This window comes from Papaver somniferum, unplaced genomic scaffold, assembly GCF_003573695.1.
Source record: "Papaver somniferum cultivar HN1 unplaced genomic scaffold, ASM357369v1 unplaced-scaffold_10, whole genome shotgun sequence".
In the NCBI taxonomy this organism is placed as follows: Eukaryota; Viridiplantae; Streptophyta; class Magnoliopsida; order Ranunculales; family Papaveraceae; genus Papaver; species Papaver somniferum.
In genome coordinates this window covers 2,230,243-2,254,108 of record NW_020618825.1, presented here as the reverse complement: position 1 = coordinate 2,254,108, position 23,866 = coordinate 2,230,243, and the positions used below count along the sequence as shown (strand labels likewise).

General features: G+C 36.9%; 1 pseudogene; it reads right to left on the bottom strand.

Annotated features, from left to right (window-relative positions):
• Positions 1 to 720: 720 nt before the first annotated feature.
• On the bottom strand, positions 721 to 5,678 carry LOC113326880 (annotated as a pseudogene).
• Between the last annotated feature and the right edge of the window lie 18,188 nt (positions 5,679 to 23,866).

Sequence of the window (23,866 nt, the reverse complement as noted above, 5' to 3'; positions counted from 1 at the left end):
ACAACTTTGTTTGTTGTTCAACACGCAGTTCAAAGGTGAGAAGATATGTGATGAAATCTTCAAGTTTCATAGTACCCATGGAGGTGGTGAGAGAAGTGACTATAGCATCATAAGAGGAGTCCAATCCACCAAGAATACAGTGACGTAATTCGGTGTTAGTCACAGTAGTATCGGCGGCAACAAGACTGTCAACAAGATCACGAGCCCGATCAATATAAGCTCTCATAGAAAGAGATCCTTTCTTTAGTGCACGGAGTTCACATTGAAGATGATGAATGTGTGCATCAGATTTGGAAGCAAATAGGGATTCCAGGGAGGACCAAACTTCACGGGATATGGTAAGACGATGAACATAGTACAACAGGAGTCGGAGACAGGAGTCGGAGAGGAAAAGATCCAACCTAGAAAAATTCGATCTTCTTTCACCCAAAAAGCATATTCAGGGTTAGGGTTGACCGCCACGTCACTGGCACATAGTGGTGTAAATTTTTGGTGTAGAAATGCGGCAGATAAGTAACAATTTCGGTCTTTTTTAGGGTACTATTAACAAAGGGTAGAACATGTACATTTGAGACAATAAGGGGAGGTTGAGCGGGCGTCTTACATGCCTGGTCAGTCAATACCCAAAATACTTGTACATAACCATTAAAAAAAAAAAAAAAAAAAAAAAAAAAACAACAAAGGAACACCCAACAACGCCAAAAAAAAAAAAAAAAAACTCAAAACAACTTGTACGCCAAAGCTGCCCGACAAGTGCACTCAATTGAAAACAGGCTTTTCGGGCCTAGGCAACCTTTTAAATCGAATATGTTGATCAGGAAATATCCTTGGCCTTGTACTTATAAAGCACTTCGGCATCCTTCTTTTCCTTAGTTAGACGGGTTTGAAAATCTTGAGCGTCCTTGGCCATCTGATCCTGGAGACGTTGAACTTCATCGGAAAGGCTCGATTCACGGTTACCACTTTCAATCAGAAGCCGCTCCTTCTCTTCAAGCAAAGATCGCACTTGTGCCAGATCGTTCCCATAAGTAATAAGCTTAGCAGTAAGATCTGCGAAAGATGATAACAGAACGTTAACAAATCGACAAAAGAAGATAATCACCAAGTAAGATTGGTCTATCAAGCACTACCTATGACTGGCACGAGAATTTTCTAAATATCTCAAAGGAATCGTCTCTCTCTCTCTCTCTCTCTCTCTCTCGAAATATTGACATTGGACAAAGAGATCTCGATACTCTAAGACTTCTCACCCACTTCAGCAACGGGGATTCGCGATGATCTAAAGGAGTGAGCGAATTATCAACGATCAGAGACTTCTCACCGACTTCGGCAAAAACTGGCGATTCGATGAACTAAAGAGGTGAGCTACGAATCTACTAAGGCTAGGAGCGGACGATCCTCAATCTTGGATCTTCATGGCAGAGTTCTCTATCAAGGGAGTTGGATTCATGGAATTACAACAGGAACGGGCTCTACCTTTTCCGAGACATTTGTCTCAAATTCAACGTCGACGTCAAACACCATGCTAAGATCTCAAACCGTGGACATAGGCTACAGCCGGACAAGGTTAAATCTGTCGTGTCGTTTACTTAACTTGCACTTGCATTTATATTTACCGCATAGTTATGATTGCAATGTTTGTATAGACGAAAATGACTGATAAAGTTCCTATTATAGTTTGATCTAATACTAGGATTTCATTTATGCGTACTGCGAACCAGGCTATATCCGCTGGTTGGGTTTTCAGCGGTTACAGCTTTCTTGCTTTTAGCCTCGTTCTCTCCGAAGCAACTCAGACTGGGAGTGCACATCCACAAACTTATCACCCTCAGCGGATATCTTCGCAACTAAAGCATTGCCTTTAGTCAAATCCGCACGTAGAGCATTGTAATCTAGCACACGTACATGGACCTACCATATGCTTCTCTAATGTCGCAATGGCAGCTTTCTGATCAGCAATAATGCCATCTTTCCGCGAAATGCGATTGAGCTCTTTCGCCGTAAATAAATCCACTTATTGCGAAACTCAACCTTTTCTTGTCTTAAAAAGAGGAATTGAGAGAAGACAACTTGCTGAATGAGCAATGTTCCGATTCAGCTGAAGGGTCAATTCCTCATTTTCCTTGGGACAATTGCACAAATCCTCTGCAAATTGATATTTTCAGCCCGTAGACGTAACAACTCATCAGACTCACTCACTGCTCATCAGGATGCTTACTTTAGGGCGCAACATAATTACTAACCAACAAGTGCAACAACTAAGGAACAATGTAACAAACCTATAACTTTAGCAGATTCTCTTGTGCAGGAAGTATCCGCAACTGTCCGCGCTTGCTCAGCTAGCTCACGTGCTTTTACAGCTTCATCACGGGCCAGTTCAGCAGAAGCAATAGAGTTCTGACTATGAGTCAACTGACGATGCAGCACCTCCATCTCTTCTGCAGAAGCCCTGCCACCAGTTGCAACTTGCTTCTTAAGATCCTCCATTTGAGCACTCACGAAGTCATGAACAATATGGGCTTGGTCCAGTAGACGCGAAAGCTTTGCAGCTTTAAGGCGGTAAAATTTGTACAATCTGTAGCCATACTCTTGTTTAGCCAACTGCAGGACAATAAAAGGGTCATATCCTGGTTTTTTGTGAAACTAAAGAGGGAAATTGCGATTCAAATTTCGCGCACTCACAGTATAAAGGGTGAACTGAGGAAGGGTGTCCGAATAACCATCAACAAATGATTCCATAGTCTTCACATCCGTGGAAGGGACGTGCCCAAAGCTTTTGCTAGCAGAAAATTGACTCGTGTTAAAAAACAAGTCAAAAGTCTTTTTAAAGTTATTAGTTCCGCTGTCTGGCGCGCAGCAGCTTCGGCAGCATCCTCTTGTCTGTGAGGAACCGCAGACTTTAACACAGGGATGGTAGACTCCTTCATGGCCCTTAGAAGATCCAATGATAGGTTTTTTCTCTAGCAAAGCTTCCACACAGGCTAGGACAGACTTCGATAAAGATTCCAAACTGTAGCCTCCCTCCAAGGCCATCATAATTTTTCCACGAGCAAATGGCATCAACTGGACAGAGTGGAAAATAACTTCTATTTTGTAAAGTTAACTCAGCAACCAGTGTTCAAACATGAAGATGGATTACAACTAAACCTTAAATAAAAAGAACGCATAACATCCATTAGAAAGATTAACATAGTTTTGTTTGAATTCCAACCTTTTTTATCATCAAAGAATAGCCGTCTGGTGTAACAGAACAACCCCCCATGGTATCACCAGCAGCTGTTCCGTGCCTAGTTAGTAAGTTCGCGAATGATTCGCGAATCATTCGCGAATTTTTCCGTATCACGAATTTTACCGTCTTATTCGCGTACGTTTGCAACTCCGAACCCAAGTCGCGTATTATGTGGCATTTCCGAATTATTCGCGAACCGTTCACGAATTTTACGTATCCCGAATGATACGTCCGCTTAATTCGCCATAAATTCTTTAGCTTTTACTTTTCAAAGACTCCATTTTTTGGGATTTACTGCCTCCCGAGCATACACGACCGAATAGTAGACGTGTTGTGATTTTTATGAAACAAAAACGACTGAAGAGATTTGAAGGTGAAGGTGAGAGAGATCTCAAACTCACTAACCAAGCATCTAAACCACCATATGACGTCCTCTTGGATAACTAATGTTGTATATATTATTAATATCATCATATTAAGTTTATTTTTTCTTTAAATAACTCACACATATGCATAAAAATTGGTCTATGACCTTATAAATACAAATTATTTGTTATATATAGATACCGAATTTTCAGAGCCGAACTCACATTTATAAATCGAATCATACACGTACGTATGCCGTTCCGAATTACTGACGAATCACGTCTCGTTGACCGAATTTTGGACCGAATCTGAATTTTACAAAACCGTATAATACTCGTACGTTTGCCGTTCCGTACGTTTACCGAATCCCGAATTACTAACTAGGGTTCCGTGTAGTGGATCACAAATCAATAGGTGGTATAAAAAACAAAACAATTATAACTAGTACGTAATTAGCAAGCCATTCGTTACATATAAATGATTGGCACAGATAAGAAAATGTCATTCCATATATATGTATGTCCTTAAAGCACATGTATTATATAATAAAACAAGCTTTCAGGGTGAAATAGCCTAAATGAGATGTGAAAGGTGAAGGTCAGCTTTTTCTGTGATAGAAATTTAAGATACTAACAATGAGCTTTTGAAAAACATGCAGTTCCTTAATCTATCTACAGAAAACACTGGAAGTTCAGAACATGCTAAAAACTTAAGAGACATAGCCCCACGGAGTACCTGCATCAAATCCACCAGAGATTAGGATCATATCTGGATTAAAAGCCTTAGTAATTGGAATTAAGACATGATCCCAAACAGCAAAGTAATCAGCATCACCACACTCTCCTTGCTCCCATGGTACATTAACATTATACCCTGTACCTAGTCCTTCACCAATCATAGAATGAGAACCATCATTCCCCAGTGGAAAAAAATTTCCAGAGTCGTGCCTGCACAAGCCAGCGGAAGATAATAAGGTTTAAAATAGGTGTATAAGAATGCGAATGAAAACTGCCCGTATATTGTCAGTACCTATGAACACTGAATACCAACACCCGAGGATCTTGCCAGAACATTTCCTGAGTACCATTACCATGATGGACATCCCAATCAACAATTAATATTTTGGAAATACCCAATTCTGGCTGCCAATAAACAAAATAATCAAACGACTAAATAAGCAAAAAAGAATGGTAGATTCATCTGATAAAGGAAGAATATAAGCTGAAAGGTACAAGTGTAACTGATTCATGAAGCCTACTCCATCCTTTATCATTTACGAGAACACTCGCTGCAATAGCCACATTGTTGAAAATACGAAACCCCATGGCTTTATCTACTTCTGCATGATGCCCAGGAGGTCTAACAATAGCAACAGCTGAATCCAACTCTCCTTTAGCAATTTTCTCAGAAACCTTCTCAAAATTACATATCAAGTTAGCTATTTATAAAAGATCTCTTGAGTTATGCATGAATCCTATATGAAAGTCAATCAATCACTCCTGAATGAACTCAAACTTAATAACAAAAATTGACAAAATCGTAATGCAAATAGAATTTTTTTTACCTCAATAACGGCTCCAGCAGCGAGATAAGCCGATTGTGACGACCCTTTGTTGAGATATACATCGTTAAACTTTGCAGCGATCTTTTTCCTTTGAGAAACAGTCTTGGAAGTTAAATTCTTAATCAAATCAACATATTTCTGTTTATGAACTAATGTAATTTTTCCATCCTGTGCTTCCTTAGCATTCATAACAAGACATGCATCTGTAAAAATTGAGAAATAGAAAGACAAATGATAAACTCAGTCAGCATTACTATTTAACAAATGTCAAAGAAAATTAAGTATTTAGTTAGGGTTTCATCCAGTACCTCTTAGTAATTCCATGAGATTCTAGCTTCGCCCAAATAGCTTTAATCCTATCTGGTTTCTCGGGATTCTCATCTTTTTGTCAAAATGTTGACACATTCGATCATCGTAAACCAGCCCAACTCGTGGATGATGAACTAGTTTTCCTTTTTTCTTGATCGACCGCTGATGATGAACTACTTTTGCTACCTCCTCCTCCTTGTCTATCCCCATTATAATACAAAGGGTTTTTTTCTTCTGCTTTTCTTTCTGGGGTTTGAACTTTGAAGAGAGAGAGAGAGGAGACGAAAAGACTGGGTAGTGTACTGTTTTCTCTTTCTTCCCGCTCAGCAATTTTTTTTCTAGGAATTACTGGGTAGTCCAGGAAACCCAGCACCGGTTACTCTCTAATCCACCCCTAGAATAAAATTATCCGCTGGTCCAAAAACATATTTTTGGACCAGAATATTTATTCCCTAGTCCAAAACGTGCGGGTCACACAAGACAAGTTTTTCAAAAGTACCAAAAATACCCTTTCTGCAACTCCACGAACAAATCAAATTCAGTTTCTTTCTCTTTTTTTTTCATCTCAGATTGTTTCTCTTTGGTTTTCTCTGCTCCTGCGTTTTGGATCATCACAGTATCTGGTAGCGTCTTTCAATTAGGCTCATCACAGCTATTATCTCGTAAATCATCTGTGCTTCGAAATCAGATTCGAACAAGGTATTTATCTCGTAAATCATCTTCCTCTGCTGTTGTTCTTGGAATGTTGATGAATAATTAGGTTTATTCTGATCCGATTTCTATCAGAATAGTTGTCTATGATGTACATTGTTATCTTTCTTTTATGATTTCAGTTTTGTGATGATTTATATTGTTCAATTCAGTTTCCGTTCGATTTACATTGTGATTTTTGTGTGTTTCAATTAGGTATCTTAAAATCGAATTAGGTTAATCTCAGATTCGAACAATGTATGTTACTATAATCACCTTTTCTCTGCTGTTGTTCTGTTTTAGTTTCTTTGTAATCTGATATAGGTTTGTTTTACTGTATTTTTTGATATAGGTTTGTTTTGTTAGATAGATCGTGTAGTAATTTTGTATTATCTTTTTGATATAGCTGCAGTTCTTCTATTTATAGAAGATGAAACTCAAAACATATTGATATGTTGTAAAATATATTCTACATGTTACATACAAATACATATCAATATGTATAACGTATAGGAATTCAGAGACTTAGTTATTCTACATGTTACATACCAATACGTACTACATATAGCCTGCGCTCTTAGTATGTATCGTGCAATACAGTAGATGTCAATACATATCAATATGTATAACTTATATCCATTCAGAGACTTAGTTAATTTTTGGATCATTTACAGGGTTAACATGTCTGACGTTGGTCCCAAAAATATCATTTTGCATATGAGGTTACATCGTTTTCAACTTTAGAGGATTTGAAATTTTGCATCTGTAATATGTGGAGCTGGTTGACTCCATCGACTATTCTGGTTAACTATTTCCAGAATCAAGCGATAGTTCCTATTCTTGCCAATGTAACACTCCAGGGCATCTCTGCATTACATTCTTCAAAGCAATCAGCTTTCTTTGATTTGCACGTGGATGTAATTTCAAATGGCGCGTCTAGGCGTATGGAAGTTGACAGTAATGCAGACTTAGTTGTCAGTGCAAAGAATAGTTATTTGAAAGAAGGTAAAGAAGCGTCAAGAATGTTTTTTTCAGATGGTTGGGATAAGATTTTTGATGATACAGATCAATTATTCTATGGTGGTGTTGATACCGTACGTATAGCATGCCAAAAATACTGCATGAGAACTGGATATGAGGTAATTAAGAAGAAGAATGACCTTGAGAGATTCACCGCCGTATGTAGTGTGAAAGGTTGTTCATGGAAGCTTCACGCAACTGCCATTGGTAGTTCTATTGATGTTTTTAAGATAAAGGAATATGTGGGAAGGCACACCTGTGGCGGTGGTTATATGTTGAAGAATCCAAGAGTTACAAAAAAACTCATGAACAGTCTAATTCATGAGATGGTCAGGCACAACCCTCGCGTAACACCAGCAGAGATCATAGATTATCTTAAAGTTAGTGGTGGCATTGAAATCCAGTATCACCACGCATATCATGCAATTGAGTTGTCGCATAAACAAATTTTTGGTAATGATGTGAAGTCGTACACTGATCTTGCTTGGTGGGTGAATGTTGTTAGGTAAACAAACCCTGGGTCATTTATTGATTTCGATTTCAATGATGCTACAAAAAGATTCAATAGACTTTTTGTTTGCTTTGGAGCTTGTATAGAGGGATATAAACTATATCGTCCCATGATTTTCTGTGACTGTACATTTCTCACTGGAACTTTTAAAGGAGGTCTCATGGAAGCAACATGTCTTAATGGTAATCAAGGTAACTGGTTCTTTTTTTTTTTTTGATATGTAGTGTCTGGTAGTTAGATCACTCATATTGACCTTACTTCACTATCTGACAATGAGTATTGACCATACTACATACTACATATTGACCTTACTGAGTATGAGATAAACCATACTGCATGTGAAAATGTAGTGTCAATCAGTTCCTTAACATGTTATTATGTAGTGTCAGGTTTTCACATATCAACAAAGAGGTAAACCAACTGCATGTCAATATGTAGTGTCAATATTAGTTGCTTAACATAACTAGTAATTCCTTTTTGCAGGATTTTATCCGCTTGTGTTTGCTTTAGTACCTGGTGAAGACAATATCAGCTGGGAATGGTTTTTCAAGAAACTGAAGGAGGCTTTGAATGATGATCGCCCAATCAGTTTTATGACTGACCGAGGTGAAGGGTTGGTTAAATATATTCTCAAAGAGTTCCCTGATTCTCATCAAAGATATTGTTACTTCCATTTGGAAAAAAACTTACCTATCGCAAAGTCTGACGAAAAGTATAAGGAAGTGACTGATGCTTTCCGAAAGGCGACATATGCTCTTTCTCCTGCAACATACGAGGAAGGTCTTCAAGAAATGGTTAATTTGGGAAGGCCTTGGGTTGCTGACTACTGCCGCAACATTCCAAAAGAAAAGTGGTCCAATGCTTTCTTCAAGGGTTGTAGTTATGGTTACACTTCATCTAGCGTTGCTGAATCGTTCAATAGCTGTATTAACAAAGAGAAGAAATTACCTGCGTGTGCGTTCGTTGACTCGATCAGGTTTGTATCAGTTTCCTTAGTCACAGTACAAGCTTATATTAGTTTTCTTTTTGTAACAGTATTAGCATATATGTTCTGTTAATCTATGTATATTTTTAGTATAACAGACTTTGCTATCCCCTTGTCGTGTAGGATACGTATGATGGAAATGATGTCAGAACGTCGTGAAGAGAGTCTCTTGATGGACCCAGAACTGCTAACCCCTACGTATCAAGCCTTGATTGAACTACACATCCAAATTGGCCGTCCCTGGAAAGTTAGCCAGTCAGATGCTAATCGTTATGAAGTGCATTCTCCAAGGTTAGCGTTTACCCCTAATCTCTATCATCTGAATGTTATTTACTTTCTCTTTCTTTTTTTTAAGTACCATGTTTCTGTGAGAACATATAAATATGTACTGTGTATATTAGGTGTACTGAAAAATAACACATGAATATGTACTGTGCAGATCTCATATGGTAGATCTAGAGAGAAAAACTTGTACTTGCCAACGATGGCGCGTTTATGGTTTTCCATGCTCGCACGCTACTGCAGCTATTACTAGATCTGGAGGAAGGATTCTTGATTACGTTGAAGATTATTTCAAAGTTACCACTTTTCGTAAGCTATATTCAATAGCTATTAGACCCGTTCCTAACCACGACAGGTATGTGTCTTTACATACATTTTGCATAACAATATGTAATGGTAGATACCACTTACACATGTAATAGCAATTGAAACTGTCAACATAAACCTACTTACATATGGATGTTACATACTGATATGTAATGTTAGATACCACTACATTTTTTATATTTGTTTTTCAGGAACAATATACCGTGTACATATTCATATGTAGTTGTGGTTCATTCCATTTATGATACTGTTTTTTTCTCACAGGCCCGATGAGTATCACGTAGATGATATCGTTCTCCCAGCAGAAGTAATTAGGTCTCCACAGGAAAAAGGGGAAACGTTTTAAGTCTGCATTTGAGACTAGTAGAAAATCTGTCAAGTGTTCAAACTGTAATTTGAAGACTCATCACAACAAGGCAACATGCAATCTTATCCGACAGTATGAACTTTCTGAAGAATGATTTTGTGTCAGGTATGTATTTCAGTCAGATACATATTAATGTCTTAATTAAGTAAGTTTGATACAATACAATGTACTTTTAAGCAAGTAGTGTTCTGATTTCTCTTTTTCTTTTATCACAGGCTTGAACGTGCAGCAGAATGTTATATCGATGATGTTGCCAGATTCCTTTTCCACAATTCTTTCCTCTAGCCCTTGTTCTATTCTACCGTTTTTCTTTTTGATTTTGTCAGTACCAACTGAATTTGGTTAATAAGTATTTCATTTACAGTACATACATTACAAGTGTACTGAAAATACTGTTTTTGTTGTTTCTTAGAACATCTTTTGGTTTTTGAAACATTATAAGTCTATCAAAATGTAGTTATTGTAGTTATTTTCGAATAATGAAATATGTTTTTAAGTCTATCAAAATGTCATTATCTATCAGCAGTAGTGAAGTATTTACATACTGAAATTACATGTCAGTATTGTAGTGTTAGTATCTACCACTACATACTGATATGTAGTGGTTGTAGTGTAACCATACTAGATGTTTGTAACAAGAAAACAATTAAATATGTACTGGTTTGTGGTTTAACCATCTTCCACTAAGATTATTTAGAACATCTTTTGGTTTTCCAGCTGATTCACCATCTTCACGGGGGTCGAGGGGCAGCGCCCCCGTATCAACAACACAAAATCATGTTTAAGTAACACAATTGAAATATCACTACATTAAAGTTAAACCCAAATTCAAATTAAAAATCACTACATATTAGATATATTTTTTGAACATTCTTGAACTCATGAAATGAAATGAAACCAAGAATAAAAGAAAAGAAAATAGTTAAATAGTGATATGTACTGTCAGATTACTTTTAGCAAGTAAGACTATTTTTATGTCATCTGCCAACTGATTTCCGGTGGAGATGCTTTCAGCAATTTGCATGCTAACGGGACCCTTTTGTTACGAATCTTCGCTTGCACTTCTTCATCATCTCCCAAAGGCACTCCCACATATTTTCTTTTTGACATCATCTTCATAAAATGCATCACAAACAGTAGACAGTCTGGCGATCCCCCTTGTTGAGGTGCTTCACATTCATTCACTATTACATTCTTCATTGTTACTTTGTCTTCTCCATCAAGTACACGTTGATAGGTACGTACATGTAATCTGCCATTTTGCAGGCGTGTGGATAACAAATACCTCCCCATTCAGCCTTAGAAGAATTGTAGTGGTTGAACACCATTTTTTCGCAGTCATACTCAAGTAGCGTCCAATGAAGATTGTGGTGGCACATTGGTACAAGAATCTTCTTGATACTTTCATCCATCGCCAATATTGGTTTGTAAACAGAATCATGTGCTGCTCCTTTGAGGTTATCCGGGAACTCGACATTGTACTGAAAACATGGATGTACTTGAAATAGTTTATATCTAATTTTGTTTTATGCAATATTGATATGTAGTGTACCTACCCCTACATACTTTTTTAATTTTTGAATATGTGTTGTAGAAATATGCAGTGTAAGATAACAACTTACCCAAGCGGATGGATCCAGATGCAACACAGGCAAGTATTTCCTGTATACTTCGTGCATCGGTTGCTCATTCTGAAATTTGGTGTTAAGCTTGTATTGTGCGTAGTTGAGAAGATCTTGTTCTAATAAATCGTTCTGCACCAAGTCATCAACTGTAGTTCCACTTACACAAAGACCACCTTCTCCCACTCTCCAAGCAATTGATCTAGAAAATAAACGACGTAAAGGTTAGTATTCTTTGTGTAACAGTACATACTGATATGTCTTTCTCAGTATTTTTTATACAAATATGTATGTATATCAAAAGTACATACACAAACTAATAGTACATATCAATATAAAAGTGTCAATTGAGAACTCACCTAAGATTTTTTGCATTATTGATGTATGTGGAAAGAGTACTCTTTTGTTCATCGTTCATGTCATTATAGAATGGTGATTTAGTCAGTTTCCGGAAATACTTGCGCAATTTAAGCTTTCTCTTTTTGTTTAGTGGTAGTGCTTCTGCAGCTGCAGCTTTCGGTCCTTTATATGATGGTGAGAACTTACTTCCACTCTCATATATATCATCTACCTTCTTTGCAGGATGGGAACGAGTAACAGGTCTGGTGGGTGTTGTTACTTGCTGCTTTTCGGGCTTTGTAGCACGCTTTTTGTTCACTTTTACCATTTTTTGTTTCTGGCTTGTGTTAAACTGTTCCTGCATTTTTAATCAACATAAAAAAATATGTAAATATCTATATTGCATAAAACATAGTTACATCACCTAATCATTTTTGAAAGCATGTAGTGGTATATGATTGTATGGTATAGTGATTTCTAGTGTTACCATACTGATATACATATCAGTATGTAGTGATTTGTAGTGTAATATTAACTACACAAAATGAGATTTTTAGTACATATCATTCACCTGTGATGGAACATCCAGAACATCTTGCGAGGGGACATCCAGAACATCTTGTGATGAAACATCCAAAGGATCTTGTGATGCAACCTCCAAATGACTTTTTGAACTGGTTGTAGGTATGTATTCTTGTTGCTTACCTGTAACTTCACCTGCATCTTTCGGTTCAATGGGTTCTTGTTGCTCAGTTGTTTCTTGTGGAATTTGTAAAGGCCGCAAATCTCTTCCAAACAGATTATCAAATTGTTCTCGTAAGTTAATACCAAAAAGACCATCGTTGTTATCTGGAAGGAGGTCTGCAAACTCTTCGACATAAACACCAATTCCAGAGTTTGCCATTTCTATAAAGTATGGCATAGACAGCTTTTCAATGTGTTCCAAACTCGATATCATAGTAAACAAAGGTACATCCATCAAATGAAACTCTTCCGCCGCCAATCCGGCGTTATACTCTGGAAATTTCTGCGAATTAACTACAACTGAAGACTTCGTTTCTAGCATAGTTGTAAGCAACTCCTTTGCTTCTTCCTGCCTAACTTCAAGTTGATCAACCTGCAAAAATCAATTGAAACTGTCAACAAAAACCTACTTAGCTTGAGTTTTTGCTATGTATACCACCACAAGAATGTACTGTTACATATAAATATGTTCCACTACAAGAATGTACTGTTACATATCAATATGTAATGGTAGATACCACTACATATTGATAAGTAACAGATAGATATTGATATGTAACAGATAGATAGTGGTATACAAGAATGTACTGTTACATATCAATATGTAATGGTAGATACCAAGCTAACATAATCTTCCTGGCTGGCTTCTCTCTGCAAAGGGAAAGCTTTCCGGTAAATATCATGCAACATGAACTCAAGCTTTGAAGCGTCAACCGGTTCGCCCTCTTGCTGCATTGTGTTGAATTCACTCCATTTGGAAGATATTGTATTCCTCAAATCATCGTATTTAATCTTCCAATCTTCTCCCCCCAATACTGAGTCCTCTTCTTCTTTCTCTTCTTCCTTCTCTTCTTCCTCTTCTTCTTTCTCTTCTTCCGATTCGGAATTCTCATCTAAACAAAAAGCATCATCATTTGCTTCTTGTTGAATCCTTCTTGAAATATGATTAAGGATTTGTTTTTCTTCGTGTGTTATCTCATCTTTGAAATCAACATGGAACTGGTACAAATCAAATAATGTAAAGAAGCAACTACATATTAGATATTACCAAAAAAAAAACATGTCGTAGTTCTTTCTCTATTAGATACACATGGAGAACTACATATTGATATGATAATAACTACATATAAATATGTATCACCACAAATTGATATGCTAATAACTAATACATATTGATATGCTAATATGTAGTAGCATATTGATATGCTAATAATTACTACATATTGATATGCTAATTATTACATATCAATATGTCGAACTACGTGTACTTATCAATATATATTTTTATTATAACAAAATATGTACGGCAAGTTTACCTGATACTCAGAAAGATCAATATCCTTTAGGAACTCAGCACATATCTTTGTATGATTCCACCTAGCCACTCTTGGCACATACATTCCTGCAGGTTCTCTCACTATATCCTCGGGCGCCACCAAATGGGTATGCTCCGCATACCATGGCTGCAAAATATTGATATGCAGTATTAGATATACTATCAATATGTAGAAAACACATAAAACAAAAACATTTTGAAGTAGAATAAACAAATAAATAGATTCTTACCAACAAATAAATAGCACAACCATTTGTGCGTTCTACGGATTCCACGTTTTCATTCAGCTCTTTCTCTAAATGAGAATGGATGAGGTCAGGCCATGAAATATTCTTAGCCTTCTCAAGATCAAGAACGAAACCAATATATTTTTCATTCAAAGCGTTTGCATCACTTGTAGCGAAAAATAATGAAGTGCACATATACAAGCAGATAAGCCTAACAAGATCTTCGGCATCTTCCTCGTCTTCCTCGTCTTCTTCAGAATCTTCATTTGATTGATCACCCACGCTTTGCAGAGACTCTTCATCATACTTCTTCTTCTTTCAGATTAATTGGTGTTCGTTTAAGGATATTCAAGATTTCCTTCACAATCAGGCCTAGTTCACTTTATCACTAGCTTCATATCAGTAGAAAAGTCCTTCTTTTGAAAAATTCTGTTTCATTCAGCCATCCACTTTTTTTATTGACTTGTGTAAGCCTATAATCAAGATATTCCCTATTTGGAATTCTCGGCATCCCATAATAAGTGTTATTTCATCTGGTGTGGATACTAGCTCATTCGGTTGGCCATGCCTTTTAAAGACAAATCTAAGCTTGTTTGGATCTTGACCCTAACGTACAGCGTAACATTTTCGTCATTGCATCTTCAATCTTCAACCAATGTTCCAACTCAAATCTTGTGTACCAGAACATTAGGAACAGGTTACCGAATGATGCTTCAGAAATCATCTTCAGCTGCAACTCACTCAACTCAGTTTTCAGTGGACTTCGCAATAGCTTCTTAGTGGTCCTAATAGTCTTTGCAAGCCCCACAAGCCCCTGAAACCTCCACGGTATAAACTTCGTGGTTTTCCAGCTCCTTTCTTACGCTTATTCCACCTACACAATAACAAGAACCAAAAACTAATACAGTACATATCAATATGGTATATCAAATATGTAGTTACATCATCAATATGTAGTTTGTAATATCTACCAAGTCTTCAGAAAACACTTAATACCAAAAACAACACAACAATGCATCTTACATACTCATAAACATATGTTATTATGATACATATTATTCATACGCTTTGTTCATACCTTCTACATTTGCTTTCCCCCCTTTTGTTTTTGGTGAAGTAGCAGCTCTCAAGCAACTGCTTTCTTCCCCTTCTCTTCCCCTACACCATATCAAATATGTAGTTAATAATATCTACCATGAACATGAACATACATATCAAATACCACAACATACTGGTAATTTTATAACTATACTGATAACTACATATGAACCACAATTTACGGGGTCGAGGGGCATCGCCCCCGTTATTAAGATTATATCTTCAGTTTTAACATTACAACCTTCTTTCAGGAGCGCTTTTGATTTCCCCATTTTTCTTTTCTTTTTTTCCTTTTGGGAGAAGGAGTAGCAGCTCTCAGGACAAGTGCTTTGTCCCCCTTTTCTGTTGGTGAAGGAGTAGAGCCGTTGTCGCTGTTTTTCTTTTGCTTGTAGTTGTGCTGCTGTTTTCTTTTGCTTTTTTCCTCAGGAGCAGCAGCTGCTTTCTTTACTTTGGTTTTTGCTGTTTTTGTAAACCAAAAGTTTTGTACACATTACATATTACAGGCAGATAATAATACGTAGCACACATATCAATTTGAGATGCTATCATTACATATCAATAACTACAAATTGAAGACAACATATTGATATGTAGTACAGATATAAAACATATGAATCACACACTGCATGTCAATATGTTGTGTCAAATTACATACACAACAGATGAAAAACATGTAAAACATATGACTCACAGAGATGTTGTGTTTCTATTGAACAAAAAACATATGAAACACACATTGCATGTCAATATGTTGTCTCAAGTTAGATATACAACATATGAAAACATGTATACCAGACACTACATACAAATATTTAGTGATTCCATTGAAAACATGTAAAACAAACACTACATACAGAGTATGATTCTATTGAGCATATGTAGTATATTAGTTGAACATCACTACATATCTACAGTTTTTCATCAGCATTACATATTGATATGTATTGCATGTCAATATGAAATTCAACAACAGTTTTCTAAGTATTGCATGTCAATATGAAGTACAAAATTAGGCTTTACTTTCTTCTGATTTTTGCTTACCTTCTACCTGAGGAACATTTGTTCGTGACGGAGTACCAACTTTACTCATACTCCTTGTTGTCGGAGATTTAGCCGCAGGGGAGGATTGTGTTGGTGAATCATCAACATTTTTTCTTCTTCTTTTTACCTGGGTTTCTTCTACAATTTCTTCTGTAATTGTCCGCTTGATAGTTCTAACCATTTTTTCTCTTTAATTAAATGAATAAAAATTAGATTAGGAACTGATGGTTTATGTAATTGATTAGGTCAGGAACTGATGATTTATGTAATTGATTAGCTCAGGAACTGATGATTTTTCTGTAATTAATGATTTCCGAAATCGTTTTTCAGATGAAGGAGTTGCAGTCGGTTTTTTCTTCAAGGAAGAAGAAGAAGAAGTGGGAGGAGACAGTTTTAACCCACGCATGAATATTGAGGGTAGGCTAGTAATTTTCTAGGATTTTAAACCTTTTTGGACTAGCGGATAATTGTTCTATCCCGCTGGACTAGACACTAATCCCGGGTCGGATCTTTGGACTAAACAGGTGGTTTTTTTTGTTACGCTAAAGCCGGACCCAGACCCATATCCAAATCCAACCAGCTGAACTAGCCCCACTGCTAGATCCAACCTCGCCAAACCCCTCTATATAACTAATTAAATACAAACCTCTACGATGGGATTGAATCTCTGACTTCCTCCTTACTAAAGTTGATGGGATACCACTGAGCTATGCTCTTGGACCCCTCCCGCTCAGCAATGTAGCATTGATTTATTTCCGAGAATTTGTGGAGACAATTTTTCATCACTGCCGTTAATCTTCTTGGGGATACTATATTACTACCTCTTCAGATTTCTTATGAAAAGAAAAAAGACATTGGTGATTTGGTGTTGGACTCCTCCAAAAGGTGTGCTCAGGGCCCAATACCATTGAAAGTGGACTCCTTATTTTTCTTGGGAAACGATTCTACTGCTAGAGAAATTCGCGGATACGGATTAGGGTCATCCGCGCCCAATCCGTCAAAGTTGTGGATTTGAAAAATTTCAACCGTGCCCGGCCTTATCATTCGCAGATTTGATATCCGCGGATTTAGTAAGATAACCGCGGATCAGCGAATGATACGGGTTGGATGCAGATTAATCGCGGATTTAGTAAGATATTAAGTTGTTATATTAGTCCTGCTTTTATGTTTAGTTTGGTTAATCTTTAGGTGCGCCTCTCCTTTTATGCATTAGGGCATGATGAATCTGATGGTGGACTCTGCAACAAATATGTTAAAAGTATGGGAGAGTGAAGTTCAAAATGAAGGGGGAGTTGCACACATGAGAGTCGATTTGGATTTGAGAAATTTTCCTGCTGACATAATTTCAAGTGCTTGTTTTGGTAGTTCTTACGTTAGAGGCAAGGAAATATTTACTAAACTTGGGGCCCTATAACAGATCAGTGCTATCCAACGTTCACACAAGGGGATCCCTGGTTTGAGGTGCGTTTCATATTTCTTACACTTTACTGTAACATGCATGCGTGTTTCGTTTTGCTTTTTGTTGTCCAACAACTAACTGATCAAGCACACGCATTATTATTCTTAATATTTCTATTAATTTCCTTTAGTATATGTAGTGAGGGTGAAACCGCGGATTTCAAAGTCCAACCACAACCAAACCGTTAAAAGTGCGGATTTGAGAATCTCATCCGTGTCCGACCCATAAATCTTGCGGATTGGATTTTACCCATAATTTTGTGGACGGATACGGGTGAAATCCGCGGTTCAGAATTTTTTGAACACCCTACTACTGCACAATGCACATTAATTGGACGGTTTAAGGAAAGTTCAAAACCATGGTCAACGTCGTAGGGTTGCACATCGGCCGGTTGACTCGGTATTCAGCCAAAACCTGCCACCCAACCAATCATAGGTTGGCTTTCGAATATAGAATTGCTACAGAGTTGATTTGATTTTCGTTCAGTTTTTTAAATTAACAGAAACGATTTTTCATTTACAAATCTTCGACCCATAAAAGTGTAAGTGGAAAAAAAAAGGTAATGGTTCTACATGTGGTCGTTCTTTTCTCGATGGGGAAAGGAAAAAAAAAGGTAATGGTTCTACTATTAAGGTGATATAGAGTGTTCGTGAATACAAAAATTCTGTATAGGCAGCCCACAAAAACTACCCCTAAACCATTCTGAAACATCAGGCGGACCCAACTCACCTTTAAATGGGTCCCCCTGCTAATTCTCATAGGGCATGTTTCATGCGCATCTCTCATACGACTGTTTTTAAGTAGGTTTTGGAGCGGGCCGTACAGAATCACTCTTATGAATAATAAGAAGAAAGTGAGAGGGAGGTTGTGGTTAGAGTTTATCTAAATATTTTAGGTATATATGTTACAGTGGACGGCCTAAAATTCATCCATGGTTTCTGTTAGAACACTGCTCGGTCGAACTTGCAAGCGTTGCTATCTCAAGCTTATTTCTTTTTCCGCATTATATTATTTATCTTTATAATTAAAATATCACATGTTGTACATTAATCAATCAAGATATACCCATCCTTGTTTGTTGGATATTGATCTTGGATATTGATCTTTGGAATCGTGCAAGTACTCTCACGGAATAATCAGGTTCACAAACTTGTCTCTATTTACATTTTGATTGTGAGATAAAGAGATATCAGATTTTCATATAATTCCTAATTGAGATTCATTAAGTTGTACTCTCGGAATTTTATTCGAGTTTAATCCATACAGGTTGCCTAAGAAAAAATTGGTGGTGTATTTTGGTACCTACGCGTTTTCACAAACTTATCTCTGTTAGATTGAAGAAATGGGTTTAGTAAGTTTTTGTTACGGGATCAAAATGGGTATGAATTTTTTTTTTAAATGTAAGAGATTTGATCGAATCCGGTCATACATCAAAGGCATAGCACCAAGAAATCAAAATTTCTGGAACCAAAGGATATCTTTTAAATAAAAAAAAAACTGTAACTTGATATATATCACTGTTTTATAAAATGATGCGGATTTTCAAAGAGTTACCGATGATCTTGAACCTTTTAACCTTTCAACGACATTGAAACGATGTCGTTCGTATGAGGAATTACGTTTATTACGTTGCAGTCTATAACAAGACCATCGGAAAGTTTGTGCAATGTTGAGGTTTACAGGTCATAATAATAGAGACCCGTCCAACAACGCAATAGAAAAAGATTCATTGTTCCTTGTAAATGCTTAATCACGGCTCTAAGAGCGACAAGATATTTCCAGAATGGTTCTACCCTATGCTGAATTCTTTGATCCAGTGCCACGGATTCTTGTCGTTGTAGTTTTCTTTCTCGCTACTCTCTTTCAAATCACAAGCATTAGTGATGTTGAAAACACCAAATATAAATTATTCCCTCCGACTCCCAGCAAATTTTGGCCATGATACGACAAATCAATAAACTTGAACTTCTCGTCTTTCAAATTGAAGGCCTTGAATATATAACCTTTGGGCTTCTCGTTGATATTAGTGCGGAACAACCAACGAAGAGCTCCATTTGTGTAAACACCTAATGGATACAACGGAAAAATATTGTTCATTAACTTCAGAAACTCCATTGTTGTTGTTCCAAAGTCGTGGGTCATGGGGTGAATTTCTTTTGACATATTTGCGAATTTCATTGGTTTCGGTTCAAACTCAGATTCTTTGGGTTTTGATGTTGTTTTGAAAGTGGTAGTAAAGTTCGTTCAACTCGGATTGTGTAAAGGTTTGATTTAAGAACTAAGAATAAAAATACTAAAAATATATTCACAAGGTTGTCACGAATATCGAGAGGTACTGAGACTTAGGATTTCACCACTAATCACATTCAATTGGTTCATATGATGACTCATAACAATTCTAGCTCTTTTGTTGACTCTTTTCTTTGCCAAAAGTAGATTTTATAAAGCATTAGATGTAAATCACAAGCATGACGCATCAAAAGTTCCTAAAACCCAGCATGCGACATCAAACAAAACCACAACTAATCAAGAAAAATCATAAATCGATTAAAACAAGTGCAAAAGTCATAAAGAATCAATTATAGTTACCAAGTGGTTGTGAAATAGGGCTTCCTCCATCATTCCAGTGTTGGGGTTTAGCTCCTCATGTCAAAAACACGCTCAAAATATTGAATCATGGCTCAAATAGGTGTTTTTATTGAAGAAGTGAATCTGTAACAGATATAATTGTTACAGAATCCACTGTTACGGAAGCTGCCCTTACAAATAAATTCTAACAGGAATAGTTGTTGCAAAGCTATTACAAAGGTATTGGATTTGAAAGATTAGGTAACGGTTTCTTGCTAAGTTGCGAAGTTTTCTACGACGTTGTTCTTCAGCAGCAGAAACGTCTTCTCTGCAACTCTTGATTTTCACCTTTGCAGCTTCACCAAGCCCTCAGCTCGGTCCCCCAAAGTCTCGACTTTCTCCCTTGAACTCCCAACAACTTATATATAGCCAACAGAGCGATTTAATCTCCCCCAAAACTCATCGAAATCTCTTCTTTCCTTCCTTGGCAGTTACGGCAATAATCTTTTCTCTAAATTGTTCCACGCGTTTCTGAGCTTTCCCGATTGTCTCAAACTCTTCCTTACATAGATATGTATCTTTGGAAAGAGTTTTAGGTCTTTAGTCTCTCTAGAACTTCTAAAAATAATCTCAATAGGGTCCGTGTAAAAACACTTTCCCTGTTTAGCTCCAACTCGGTTTCTAGCCCAATTCGATCCAAACAAACGACTATACCAGGCTTGTTTAGTTGAATCACGTCCAGCCCAATCAATTCTGGCGATTGAATCTCACTAAAACACCTTTGAAATCAATCCCCAACTTTGCCAGTTGCATGCACAAAATTTCCCGCCAATTTCAGTTTTTAAAACGATGAAGATGACCTCCCCCTATCCTGTGCTGGTCTCCCTTTAGCAGCTGCCTGGAAATGGATGCTCCTTAGTAATTAGTCACCCCTTATCCATTTGAGGGGTCCGAATAACAAGTGTCCTCCGGGGTGCCCCACGCAACTTTTCGAGCCGATTTTTCCAAAAATGTTTATTGGCCAAAAATACGTACACACATAAAACAACATAATAAGTACAAAAATGAGCACTATCAATATATAGAATCGAGACAAATCAGACACAAAAATGTGTCTATCAAATACCCCCAAACTTATTATTTGCTCGTCCTCGAGTAAATTAAATAAAATAAAAATCCTAACTCACTGACGCAGGCATCGTCGATTGCATTTAGCGTATGCAATAAGCCTTAAACCCCTAGATGGCCCTAGTGGCCGAGTTATAGTCTCGGGAGGGCTTACAAGAGGTATACCCACAAAACCTTTACTCCAGACCTTAGCTATCTATGCAGAACCTTGGAAGGCACTAAAGAATCTCCTTGGTTGGCATACTTATTGACTACAGGAAGAAGTACCTGATGCGAAATTCCAATTGCTGTACACGAGTTTGCACTCAAGCATACTAAAATTCATATAAAGTGACAAAGCTCTACTCAGATAGTCGCACTATGGACATCAATATCCGGAGTCAAAACTAATCACATGGATAGATCAAGAAGATGAAAATAGAAAAACATAGATGGTTTTGATGTTTACTAAGTGAACGGCGTTTCCCATATCTGTCTGAAGGCCTCCGCCAAAATGAACCTATCCTAATGGATTGAGGTACTAGTTTGACTAATATCAACACACTGGAATATACAACGGAACCAGTGATCGATAATCTTAATTCTAGTTCGACACATCTGGCATATACAAGGGAACCAGTGGTCGACTTTATTCACTGAATTTTTTTTTTTTTGATATGTTTGGTCTAATTGGCCTGGTCTTTTTTTTTTCTTTTACTTTGTAACTCAATCACTCTAATTCACCCTAGCATTGGTAACAACTTGAATCGTGGTCCCCACCTATCACTTAGAGAAACATGGTTTAAAAAGAAAATAAAATAAAAATAGAAGTGAAAAGGACTCAACGAGATATGGTGAAACTATCATGTTATTTCTAACACCTGAGCTCTGTGCTTTTATGAATAGACTCTTCTAGATGTTTCCATCTAATCAGATTGGTTTCTCAACTCCTACGATCAAAATGCTTCCATCCACTTAGATTAGTTAGTGCAATCCTCAATAGGCATAAATTTCTAAGCTCTGGAGTTTATTTATTCATACTGCAACTAAAAAGTTTCTCCCATACCCCCAAACTTAAATCTAACATTGTCCTCAATGTTCTAAAGATGAAATTAAAAGCATGAACAAGGAGAAACTGTTACCATTTGAAGCAAAAGAGATAAGTAAAGATATTAGCGTGTCGCATGAATGTTAGGTTACCTCCCAAGAAGTGCTAAGTTTAAAGTCTTCAGCCAGACTAAGAAAGGATTAGTCACCTCATAGAATCATAAAGTAATAGCCGAAATTTCTGTGGGTCATCAAAACCAAATAGAGGTATCACAAATAAAAGGAATATGCAACCTGTCAAGAAAATAAGCAAATAAAGCACATCCTTGTCTAGTTTCCTGTTTAAGACAACTACATCTAGCCGTGGTTCAGGTTCTATAACCGGGTCCAAATAAAATATTTTCATTGGTTGGAATTCCTCAAAGCTAAGATCCGGTTCAGGTATTAGAGTCTGGAAAAACTCAAGTAAAAACTTAGAAGCACATAATAATACCTGAATAATTGAGGGTCCTTAAAATCAATCAATTTTGACTCACACAATCGACCACGATGAAACTGGTGGTCAATCTTAAGAAAATGTATCAACCCTAATCTCTTAAAGTAATTAGGTTTAGTCTCAAAACTAAATAATTGACACATCTGAAATTTATACGTTCCCACAATTGGTTGAAAAATATTTGGTGGGAAAACAAAGTCGATCTTGGTATCATAGCCTGGTCTAACCTCATCAACCAGAGGATGGGTTTCTAACAACTGAACTTCCTTATGGACATCACTAGGTTCAGGAAAACGTGTATGAAGGTAATCTTGCAAAATGGTTGAGGAACATATGTCAAGTCCGAAGTGAGGGACCTTTCTAAGAGTTAAGGCACATGGAGAATGATAAGCACCCCCAAACTTAGAGTTTTGGGTATCTCTAGATAGACTAACTACGATTTCCTTAATTTCTAGATCGGTGGAATCCTGAAAATAGTCAATTGCTTCTTCTAGGTTATACTCAAGTGACACATCCTCATTCATATTTAATAGCTGTACGAGTTCATTTTCTTCCTCTAAGACCATTGTTTCTAAATCGCTAGACTCTAAAACGGTATTCTCAGAATAAACTCGTTCCTCTAAACCATTATCGACTTCGTAATCAAAAGGAAATACTACATCATCTAAAGAAGTGGTATCTCTAATCAACTCCTCGTCCTTTTGAATAGGTGAATAATCATTAAAATTATCGGGATCTGAACCAGAAATAACACTATCATCATAAAGTTCATTTGGAGTAACAAATTCCTAATCACTATTCCTACATATTTCAAATTCTTCATCAACACTATCTATATCATAATCATCATAATAACATGAAAATGGTTGAACCTCATCTAAATAAGTAGTGTTACCAATTTTATCCTCGTCATCTTGATTATGCAAATAACTATCCTCATTTTCAAGGGTACTATTGGAATCACTGTATTGGAAATTAAGATTATTTCGAGCAATTCTCTCGTTCGTCTCATCTATCAACTTGAAGGATTCCTCTATAGAAAGTTCTCTTTCGTCATAAACTAAGTTATTCATCTCAGCTAACTTACGTGTCGACTCCTCTAATTTCCTGAGGGACTCTTCTAAAGGAAAAA